Raw genomic sequence first — 9,378 nt, forward strand, 5'->3', positions numbered from 1 at the left:
GACACCCCACCTCTCCCTGTGCCAGGACCAGCAACACGGACATTCCTCAGTAGTGGCTTGGAGAGTCCCACTGCAATCCCCCCGATCCCCGTTTCCTACTCCTCCTGCTACATCCAAGCTTGGCCTCTCTGGAGCAAGGACAACCAGGCAGGGATGTGCTTTATTTCTCACATTGCTTTATTTAAATTTTATAAATCAGTCAAAGCCGCATTTGCTGCTGTTCATATTTCTTCGGATCAGCCTCAGAGCAAGGAAGGGCAGCTCAGCAGTCCCCTAAAGCAGCTTAGTGTTTTTTACACCATAGTGGAAAAGACCATCAGTGAAGGATTGTAAATTGAGCCAATTAAAGGAATCATTGAGATTATAATGGACAGGCCATGCTCATCTTGGTGCAGCTCTGGACTTCAGAGGGTTGATACGAAATCACATATTGCCTTTGTGTAATTTAACACCCCTTAAGTAATATTATGAAACAAAGGCACCATCCTTTAAGTAATATTTTGAAATAAAAGCATATATGCTCTGCCATCTCAGATGGTTGAGGTTTTGCTTTTCTCCTCTTTAGGACAGTGACTCCAAGCCAGCTGGTTTCACATTCCATCTTTTATTGTTTCTATTGTCCGTTGCTCGCCTCTGCTAAGGACAGTCAAATCTCTGCAAAACGAGTACTGAGGGATGATCTTTGAAGTAAGGGAGAACTCGCTCTCCACCAAAGCCTGCTCTGTGCCCTGTGCAGGGCATTAGAGGGGAATCTGTCATTGCTGGAGAGTTGCATCCAGCTGCCCACCTCCCTCCATCCCTGGGGGCAGAGGAGCCACCTCGGGGACCCCAGCAAAGCCCTGCATGGTCTGGACTCCCAAGCCCCTCACCGAGCTCCTCAAGGCTCAGTCCCGAGCCTAGATTTGTGAAACCTGAGGACAAATCATGTCTTTTCTGTTAAGACTTTCCAAGTGTGCTGCAACATATGCGATCTGGTGAAAGTCATTAAGCCTCCATGATGAACCACTAACGTCCCTCGTTAGCTCGCTAGCACTTAGTCACTCCACTGATTTCAAAGGGTCCAAAATCTCCGGGCTTTGCAGCATCACTGGTGGAAATCTGTTTCTGCCTCTTTGTGCTCTCTCAGCCCAGGGATGCTCCAGTGTCAACTGTGTCCCCAAGTGCCACCACAATGGAGACAAGCATTTCCAGGCTTAATACAGCAGGTTTGGTTACTTTTGTTCATGAACTCATTGCAGACCTGTTTCAGTTGTAACCTTTGGGATAAACTTGGGCTTTCACAGAGGATGTGGGCTGTGGCTGTGGTGTGATAGTGACAATTTTGGCTGATTTGCTGTGACCCTCGGCCATTCCTGATTACAGGAACTGCAGCTGCAGGCGGCTGGGGCAGATCAGGACTTTCAGGCTGAAGCCTTTCCTCCCCACTGGGCTGGGGGAGCTGGACTAGTACCTGCCAGTGTGTGGGCATCAGGCTGGGGCTGAGCTCTGGGCGTGCTGGCATTTCCTGCACACCATGCCACCGGGGAAAGGAGATGCCAGCCCTGTTCTCTGCGAATAAGGCATCTGGAGAGCCATAAGACAAAAGGACCAGCTGGAATATTACAGGGAAAAGGACAAGCCAAAGGGTAAAAGTGTGATGGGCAGGACTTCGTGGGAGCTGTGCAGGCTCTAAGCCAGCCCCTCCAGATCTTAGCAATGCCTTGATCCACCTTTTTTGGAAACATATGTGTACATGTTGTGAGCGTGGGCAAGGCTGTGATGGGGAACTCAGCCAGCCTGCATCTCTTCTGTCATCTTCCCCTGCTCCCCTCGCAGCGCTGGGCAGCTCCCAAGGGCCACTGCACGTGACGAACTGGCTGAAGCAGCGACTGCGGGATGAAGCCGGTGATCTGGTTTCAATAAAATCAGCAGATTGTTTCATGGCTGGATGGGAAAGTTGTGAGGCTCCAGGATTTGCTCCTCTGGCAGCTGGATCCTGTTTGTCCATTGCCATCTCCCTGGACCGCAGCTCACACCCCACCTCTCTGGAACAGGCTTCCTGGGGAGGTGGTCGATGCCCCAAGCCTCTTGGTGTTTAAGAGGCATTTGGACAATGCCTTTAATAACAAGCTTTAACTTTTGGTCAGCCCTGAAGTGGTCGGGCAGCTGGACTAGATGGTCGTTTTAAGTCCCTTCCAACTGAAAATGTTCTGTTCCTGGTTGTTGTGCTGGTCAGAGCATGGCGCCTGCCGTGGGACTCAGCATGCCCATGGCACCAACCTCCTCTGGGGACGCAAGACAAAGCAGAAAATAATAGTCTGGTCTGAGAGATTAATGCTTCTGCTGATTAGCAGCTTTCTAAGTCGTTGGAAACAGGCAGGTTGGATGGATGAGAGGGCACCTCCCACAAGCACTGGAGTTCCAAATGATGGAGAGGGCTGGGCTTCGGGATGAACTCAGGTCTCGTCTCCAAAAAGTGTAGCTATCCCCGAGCTCAGGGTGTTTGTGGCATACCGGAGGCAGAGGTACAGGAGCATCTCCTGGCTCCAACTCAGCAAAGCACTTCAGTGTGCAGCTTTGATGGGGACATTAAGCATATGCTTAAAGCTGAGCCCATGCTCCAAGGCGCTGTTCAGCCGGGGACTCAGAGTTAGTTCAGACGGAGGCAGCTGAGTGCTTTGAAATATTGGGCAGTTTTCTAGGTTACAGTTAGTCTTTCTCTGTACCTTTAAATTCCAAAAGCAATGTGACTTCTAAGGAAAAAAGCAAGCCTTTAAAGCAGTAAACAGCTGTTTTCCCTCTTTCTATATAAGAGCAATCTTAAAAAAAACACTAAAAAATTTAACAGCCTTATTTTTTTCTGAAGTTTTTCATGTGAAGCAAGGCCATTTCAGGGGTCTGTCAAGCGTACTCGGTAACAGCGTGACATATCCAGTAACGGCATCACCAATAACCAGCTTGGCCTTCCTCCCTAGCTTGGCTTTATTACAGTCCCTAAACTGGCCCAATAGGAATTTCTGCTCTGTATTTAAATGAACTTGCAGGCAGTAAAGGAGCGTGTATAAAGAAAGGGGTGAGTATTATGTCAGTTTTGTGTATTGTAACCCCTTTACTTACAGTCCCTATATCTTCTAAATTCTGGCAGGGGCAGAAGCACTAACTTATTCACTCCCACTGTCTCCATCCCCGAAGTGTGCAGTTAATCCCAAATCCGAGGCTGCAATATCAGCTTTCTGTTCTAGCCAGGACAGAAAAAAAACAGAGCAGGACAGACCAGCTGCATTTAGCGCCCCATCAGCTAAATTTCAATGAAATCATTTTGATGAATTGTTTAGGAAGGGAAAAAAGCCCCATTAACTGTACATTTGCTGTTAATTAATAGTCTGCTTTTTTTCTCCTCTTTGGCGCAGCGCTTCTGAGCTGTTTCACGCTCCGCTGTGAGAAGCAGCAGTGGGTGCTGGGGACAGGTGATCCGGACAGGCATAAGCCGCAACAAGGGAGCGAGCTGCAGTGGTACGACCCCGGGGAGGAGGACTTCTCCGAGCTCCATGCCCGTTCCAGAGCAACGATGATGAAGCCATGCTGACGCATGAGGAATGGTAAAACTAATGGCCTCTGCATCTCCCTGCTCCACTGCAGGGCTGCTCCCGCTCTGGCGGCGGTCCGTGGGCAGCACCCGTGAGCGGCTGTGCAGTGTCAGCGGGGCAGGCGAGGCGTTCCTCAGGTCCTTGGTTTTATTATTTTTAATAAATTCTCTTTTCGTGTATTTATTTTCTGTACATATCTTGTAAATATCTCTGGAATGTTATTTGAGAGGAATGTTGGCCAATATCACCCAGAAAACAGATGCTGGAGTTGCTGTGGGGGACGGGAGCAGGGCAGTCCCAGGCGCCTCAGGGGTGGTGGGTGCCCACAGGTCCTGGCCAGGGCTTAAAACCAGTAGCAAACACATACAGTAGGCAACTGCAAAGAAGGAAAAGTCTTGGTAAATAATTTTAATTCGTAATTACTATGTTGACTTGCCCACAAGACGTTTCAGGAGCCAAAACACAGGTGAGAGGAGGTAGCAGTGCACAGCAGAGCATCTGCCAAGCTCCCACCCTGCCCTTCTTGCAGCAAGGCATGGGGCCAGCCCCAGCATCCCTGTCCTCGGCACTCATCAGCTCAGGCAGCCCTTGAGCAGGGCTTCATCGTCTGTTTTAGACCAGCTCCTGTGCTCTCACGGCTGTAGGCTGCATTTCACAGCTTCTGTAGGAAGCCCTTATGGTTTTGAAGCCCAGAGGCTGAGGGTCCTCTCACAGAGAAGCTCTTGCATGATACGATTCCTTGGGCTGCCCAGCTTTATTTTATTAGTTAATCTGTCCTTCCCCTTTGAGACCTTCCAGAATAAGTCACCCTGGGAAGAAAATGTAAAATACCCGGACGGTGCTGAGGCTGAGCACTCAGTCGTGACCAGCCTTGTAGCTCTGTTCAGAACTCCTCATGCAAGTCTCTGACCTTTCTGTATTTAATTTTCAGGTTTTTTTCCCCTGTAATTAATCCAGAAACTTTCATTCAAATTCAGTTTGAATTTAGGAGAAACCAAGGGCCATAAACATGGTTTCTTCCAACCCACCTGCATCACTTGGACTCAGCCCTGCTAGAGAAGGAGTGAAAACCTCAGGAACATGGATTGTGTTTTGCTAATTGCTTTACCTGCTTGTCGGAGAGTGCAACACCATCCCCAGCACCTCCAGGACGGGGCACCTGGTAACAGAAAAGGAACAGACACCTAATGGTAGAAGGACTTGTGGGCCTGTAAGTTTCTCCTTTTCCAGCTGTGCTGACTCTTCCGACAAGCGAGATCAGCCACAGACCTTGTCTCATAGCTGTCCTCCGCTGCAGCATGGGAATTTACTGTTTGACATGGCAGCAACATCACAGGGGACAAAATGCCCACATCCACCCATGATGAGCAGCTACTGGACCCTGGACCGTTTCTTCTCAGATGTGTCCACCCATCACCCTGGTCCAGGACTGGGGGGCTGCAGGATGCTCGGAGCCAGCTGCCTCCACAGGCGCTGCTGGGTCCAGCACAGCCTCTGGCTGGGTACACTGCAAACCAGAGCAATGCAGGGGAAGAGCAAAAGCCGAGCTGGGGCCAGGGGCTGTGCTCTGCTCTAGGGGCAGGTATGAAGGCAACTGGTGCTCCCCGGGTCCCATCCTCCAAGGCTTTAGCAGAACGCAGAGGAGGAGGGAGTGGTGCACAGGCAGGGGCGGGTGGAAGGCAGATCGCTCACCTTCGGGGGTGATTTTCCATTCTTTCAAGTGTTTGGGTTTCCTGCAAATAAGCTCTGGATTTCCTGGGGCTTTTTTATTCTTCTCAAACTACCATGGCCTACAGCTTGTGCTGGCAGATCCCTGTACCTGCACAAAATACCACTGCTGTCAGCCAGAGCTCCAAGTCTGTGCAGGAATCATTACAGGTTTGGGTCTAAACGCTTCCTTGGGGGATCTCTTGCCCTTAATTTTTGACGTGCACACTCAGCATTGGCTTCACCTTCAGGAAGAATTTTCTCTGGGTTCCCCATAGCAGCAGCGAGCCCTGGTCCTGGCAGGCGCAAGGGGGTGTGCAGCACCCCACTTTCGGTGCCTGGGCCACAGATGTCTGGTCCATGAGACATCAGTGCAATGAGCTGCTGCAAAACCCGGGTTCTGCTTCCCTCTGAGCCACCACCTCAGCCCAAAGGAAGAAGCTAATCTGAGTCTTCGTACAGAGACAGAGTCATTCACCGCTGTGCCACATGCTTAATTATCCTGACTAGAAAGAAGAGCCCGAGTAACATTTGGTCCAAATTAATGATGGTTTGTTTTGAAATGCAAATAGTTTTTAATCAGAGGGGGGAAAGGTGGAAATAGACACTACTTAGTTTCTACATTTTAATTTTTTTAATGAAGCCATGCATCTGTGTTTTTTTTTTTAATATATATTTCTTTTAATATGGAGAATAACTTTTGTGTGGGCTGAATTAGCTCTAAATGAAAGCAAACAAGGCATAATTAGAAACTGGTTCACTTTTTTTCTTCTATTTCTTTTCCTCTGTTACGGCAGCATTATAATAAGGTGTGTGTCTGAGAGGGGAGGGAAAGCACCCCAGCTGAGAGCGTGCCCATCTGCGGGGGTCCTGGCTGTGAGGCTGGCACGGAGGAGGACGGAAAGGTGCTACGAAGCAAGGTTTGAAGCTGGAGCTGGGCTGAGTGGGGAGCTGGGCAAATGCCGGGACTCATCCCAGCTGTTTTGAGGTTCCTGGGGAAGTGGGATCCGGCCCCTCTCCCCACTTTCAGCCCTGCCAGTGGCTGCATGGCTGCGAGCCCCAGTCCCCATGCCCAGACACCCCTGACTGCTGGAATCGGCTTCTGCAAGGAGGCAGGGCGGAAGGCAAGGGGCCGGTTTCCAAAGGCGGCTCCATGTGCGAATCTGGGAAGCTCCCATTTGGGAACGCCATGAGTTTCTCATTTAATATGGTACCACGCTGCATTCTTTCTCTATAAAGAAACCTCATTTAACTTTAGGCGTGTTTATACATCTAATTAAAAATTGGTCATGTTTAATTGATTGCATATATCATTACTGCCGCCTCATTGCATCCACGAGCACGATCTAGCAGCAGTCACAGAGCTGCTTCCCCACACTGTGGCACAGGCACAGAAACACTACTAGGGCCCAGCCAATTTCTCTCTGCTTTGTCCTTGTTTTGCTAGCAATGTCCATACACTGTCCGGTGTTGCCTCCTCGGAGCTCCGGCTGCCCAGCTGCTGAGACGGGGAGTGTCTGGGCAGAGCAGGGAGGGAAGGGCTTTGCCAGGCGCTCCATGGCTTCCCTCCAGCACCATAGTGCACACACAAAATACTACTCTGGGCTGGTGGTTTCCAAATCCCTTGGAGCTGGGGAGGAGAAAGCCGTTTTCAAGGCAAGGCAGAAGCTGGAGAGCCCTCTCCCGTGTCCCTACCACCACTGCATCTGCACTGGGGCTGGGTCGGGGCCATGGGTCTCTGGCCGGCAGCTGCCTGCACTCCCCGTCACCCTGTGCTGGATGCCACACACAGTCCTCTGCTCCTGCAAGCCCCACAGCAAGGGGCATGTGGGCTCCTTGGGGTTGGAGTCTGTCCTGCTGCATGAACAAAGGGGAGCATGGGCAGACAGCAGAGAGCATCACTGGGGGACGGCTACCACCCCAGCCATCGATGGAGAGCCCAAGCCTTGTGTGGCACGTGCACAGCCATCTCCGCCCACCCCACCATCCTTGCACCCCTGGCACCAAGCACCGCGGCTGCCCCAGCTTGCTGCCCCGGTGGAGGGCAGCTGCTGCGGCAGCGATGGGGCACTGCTTGTCTTCCTCCCTGTCACACCTCTCCCGGGTAATTGAATCAAATTGTCAGCGAAGAGGGGATGATGATTCAGCTCCCACCAAAGGCTAGACTATTACCTAGCAGCTTAATAATGAAAACTGTCATCATTCCTGCAATAAGGAAAGATAAATAAGTTATTAAATGCAAGAGCCTGCCACCCTCCCCGGGCAGGGCACCACGCCAGAGGAATATTAACTTCTGGCCACAGCCTATCTGTTCGGGGAATGGAGAGGAATACCCTGAGTGCTCAGAGAAAGAGCTCTTTCTCCTCCAGCCGGCTTTGAAAGGGCTTCTGCTTGCTTTGTGCTGCTGCTGTGTGCTTGGCAAACCAAGAGCCACCGCTCCCTGCTCCTCCTCAAAGGCTGAAAGATAAATACAGTCCCAGAAAGGGAGACAAGTGGGGAAGACCGAGTCTGAAGAGGGGCCAGAGCAGGGTCTGAAGATGCACATTACTCACTCAGGTCTGATGAGCCCAAATCTGGAGCAAGGAGTGCGTCAACCAGAGCTTTCCTGAGCAGCTTTGGTGGGACCCTCCGCTGCAAGACAACCGAGGGGTGACCGATACAGAATAGCTGCTGCGGGCGGTGCTGTGCAGTGAAGGGGCCAGTTCAGCGTTCACGCTGGAGCCAGCTCGGCTCAGCAGCCAAAATCCCTTCCCTTTCCCTGATGGCCCCTGCCAAGTTCACCTGGTTGTGGCTCAACATTAGCGCCTGTCAATGTGTTACAAAATGAAAGGCACGCTTGATGTGGAGAGAAAAAGGTGAGAAACAAGAAAAAAAGGAGGAAAGAAGAAGTGACCTTTCTTGCCCAGCTGTATTTTACTGGGAGAAAATCCATGAGCCGGTACATGACCTGCCGGGAATTGGAGGGAGCAAGCCCTGGTAGTGCTCCAGCTGCAGCTGTGTGCTGTGGAGACCCATAGGTGCTGTTCTGCAGAGCTAGCCATAATAAATGACCTTCATAACACCTTCCCTCTAACATTCTCCAACTTTCCCACTAATAAACAATGTGGTTGTCTAGGCAGTCCTATCGTTTTATCTAAAAATTGCTCCTTCCTTCCCTGCTGAACAGTCAAAGCATCTTCCACTGAGCCTACAGCGATGCATTCTCCTCTCCAGCTGCCTTCTGGGCGTGAAGGTCCTCCCCCGGACTTTGCCTTCTCCCACTTCCCCAGCTCTGACCCCTTCCCCATTGCTGTTAGCTGCTTAAAAAGAAAAGTATTTGCTGATGTGGCACCTCTCTCTCTCTGGGCTACCTCAGTGCCATTTTTAGTCTCAGCACAGCCCCTGGAACCACTTTTTTTAATCACTGTGTTTACATGCACCTTCTAGAGGCTGCTAAAGTGTCCTGACAAGCCTTTGAAATCAAAGGCTTGGAGGTGCCCCAGGGGCCGGGACCAAAGAGAAACCATCACCTGGGCTCCCGCCGGGATCGCCCGAGAAGGGCTGCAGGAACACGCCTGGCGCGGGCGGGTGGGCTCTCCTCCATGCAACCCGCAGCTACCGCCCGCCTTCCCACCCAGCCACCCACAGTGGCGCAGGTCCGGACACGCTGCGCTCCATTCCCACCCCGGCAGCCCGAGCCCACAGACGCCATCAGAGACCACAGGCAAGTTTCCACGTTTGGCCAGAAAAGAATCCATAAAGTTAGCGAACATCTTAAAAATTAAGCATCTAATGAGCCCCATCCTGTAGCCAAGGGCTTGGTTCCAGTTTGGCACTGGCTCTGTACCGTGCCCTTCCCATAACGGCAGACAGCTCTGCTTGACTTGTCTGCCGAGTCCCATAACACCCTCGCGGTGCCTTCTCTGGGGGAGCACGGCTGTGAAGACGGAGCAGGTCCTGGGACACCGCCACCAGTTAGGTGGCAAATGGAGGCATGGGGACACTGGGGGCAAGTGGAGAAGACATGAACTGAGTCCTCATGGTCTGGATTATCTCAGCAGAGCACCTTGCTCTTTGACTCCCAGAAACATTTTACTCCCTGAACATCCATTTTTAGGTCTTGTGC

General features: G+C 51.5%; 1 long non-coding RNA gene across 1 annotated transcript; it reads left to right on the plus strand.

Moving 5' to 3' along the window:
- Positions 1 to 1,022: 1,022 nt before the first annotated feature.
- On the plus strand, positions 1,023 to 6,024 carry LOC148056770 (uncharacterized). The gene is made up of 3 exons (XR_015702602.1): positions 1,023 to 1,205; positions 3,390 to 3,578; positions 4,498 to 6,024. It is a non-coding gene; the product is annotated as an uncharacterized LOC148056770 (long non-coding RNA).
- The last annotated feature ends 3,354 nt before the right edge of the window (positions 6,025 to 9,378 follow it).

The sequence above is a fragment of the Nipponia nippon genome, unplaced genomic scaffold (assembly GCF_047370975.1).
Source record: "Nipponia nippon isolate SJK-2023a ecotype South Korea unplaced genomic scaffold, ASM4737097v1 scaffold_12, whole genome shotgun sequence".
Lineage (NCBI taxonomy): Eukaryota > Metazoa > Chordata > Aves > Pelecaniformes > Threskiornithidae > Nipponia > Nipponia nippon.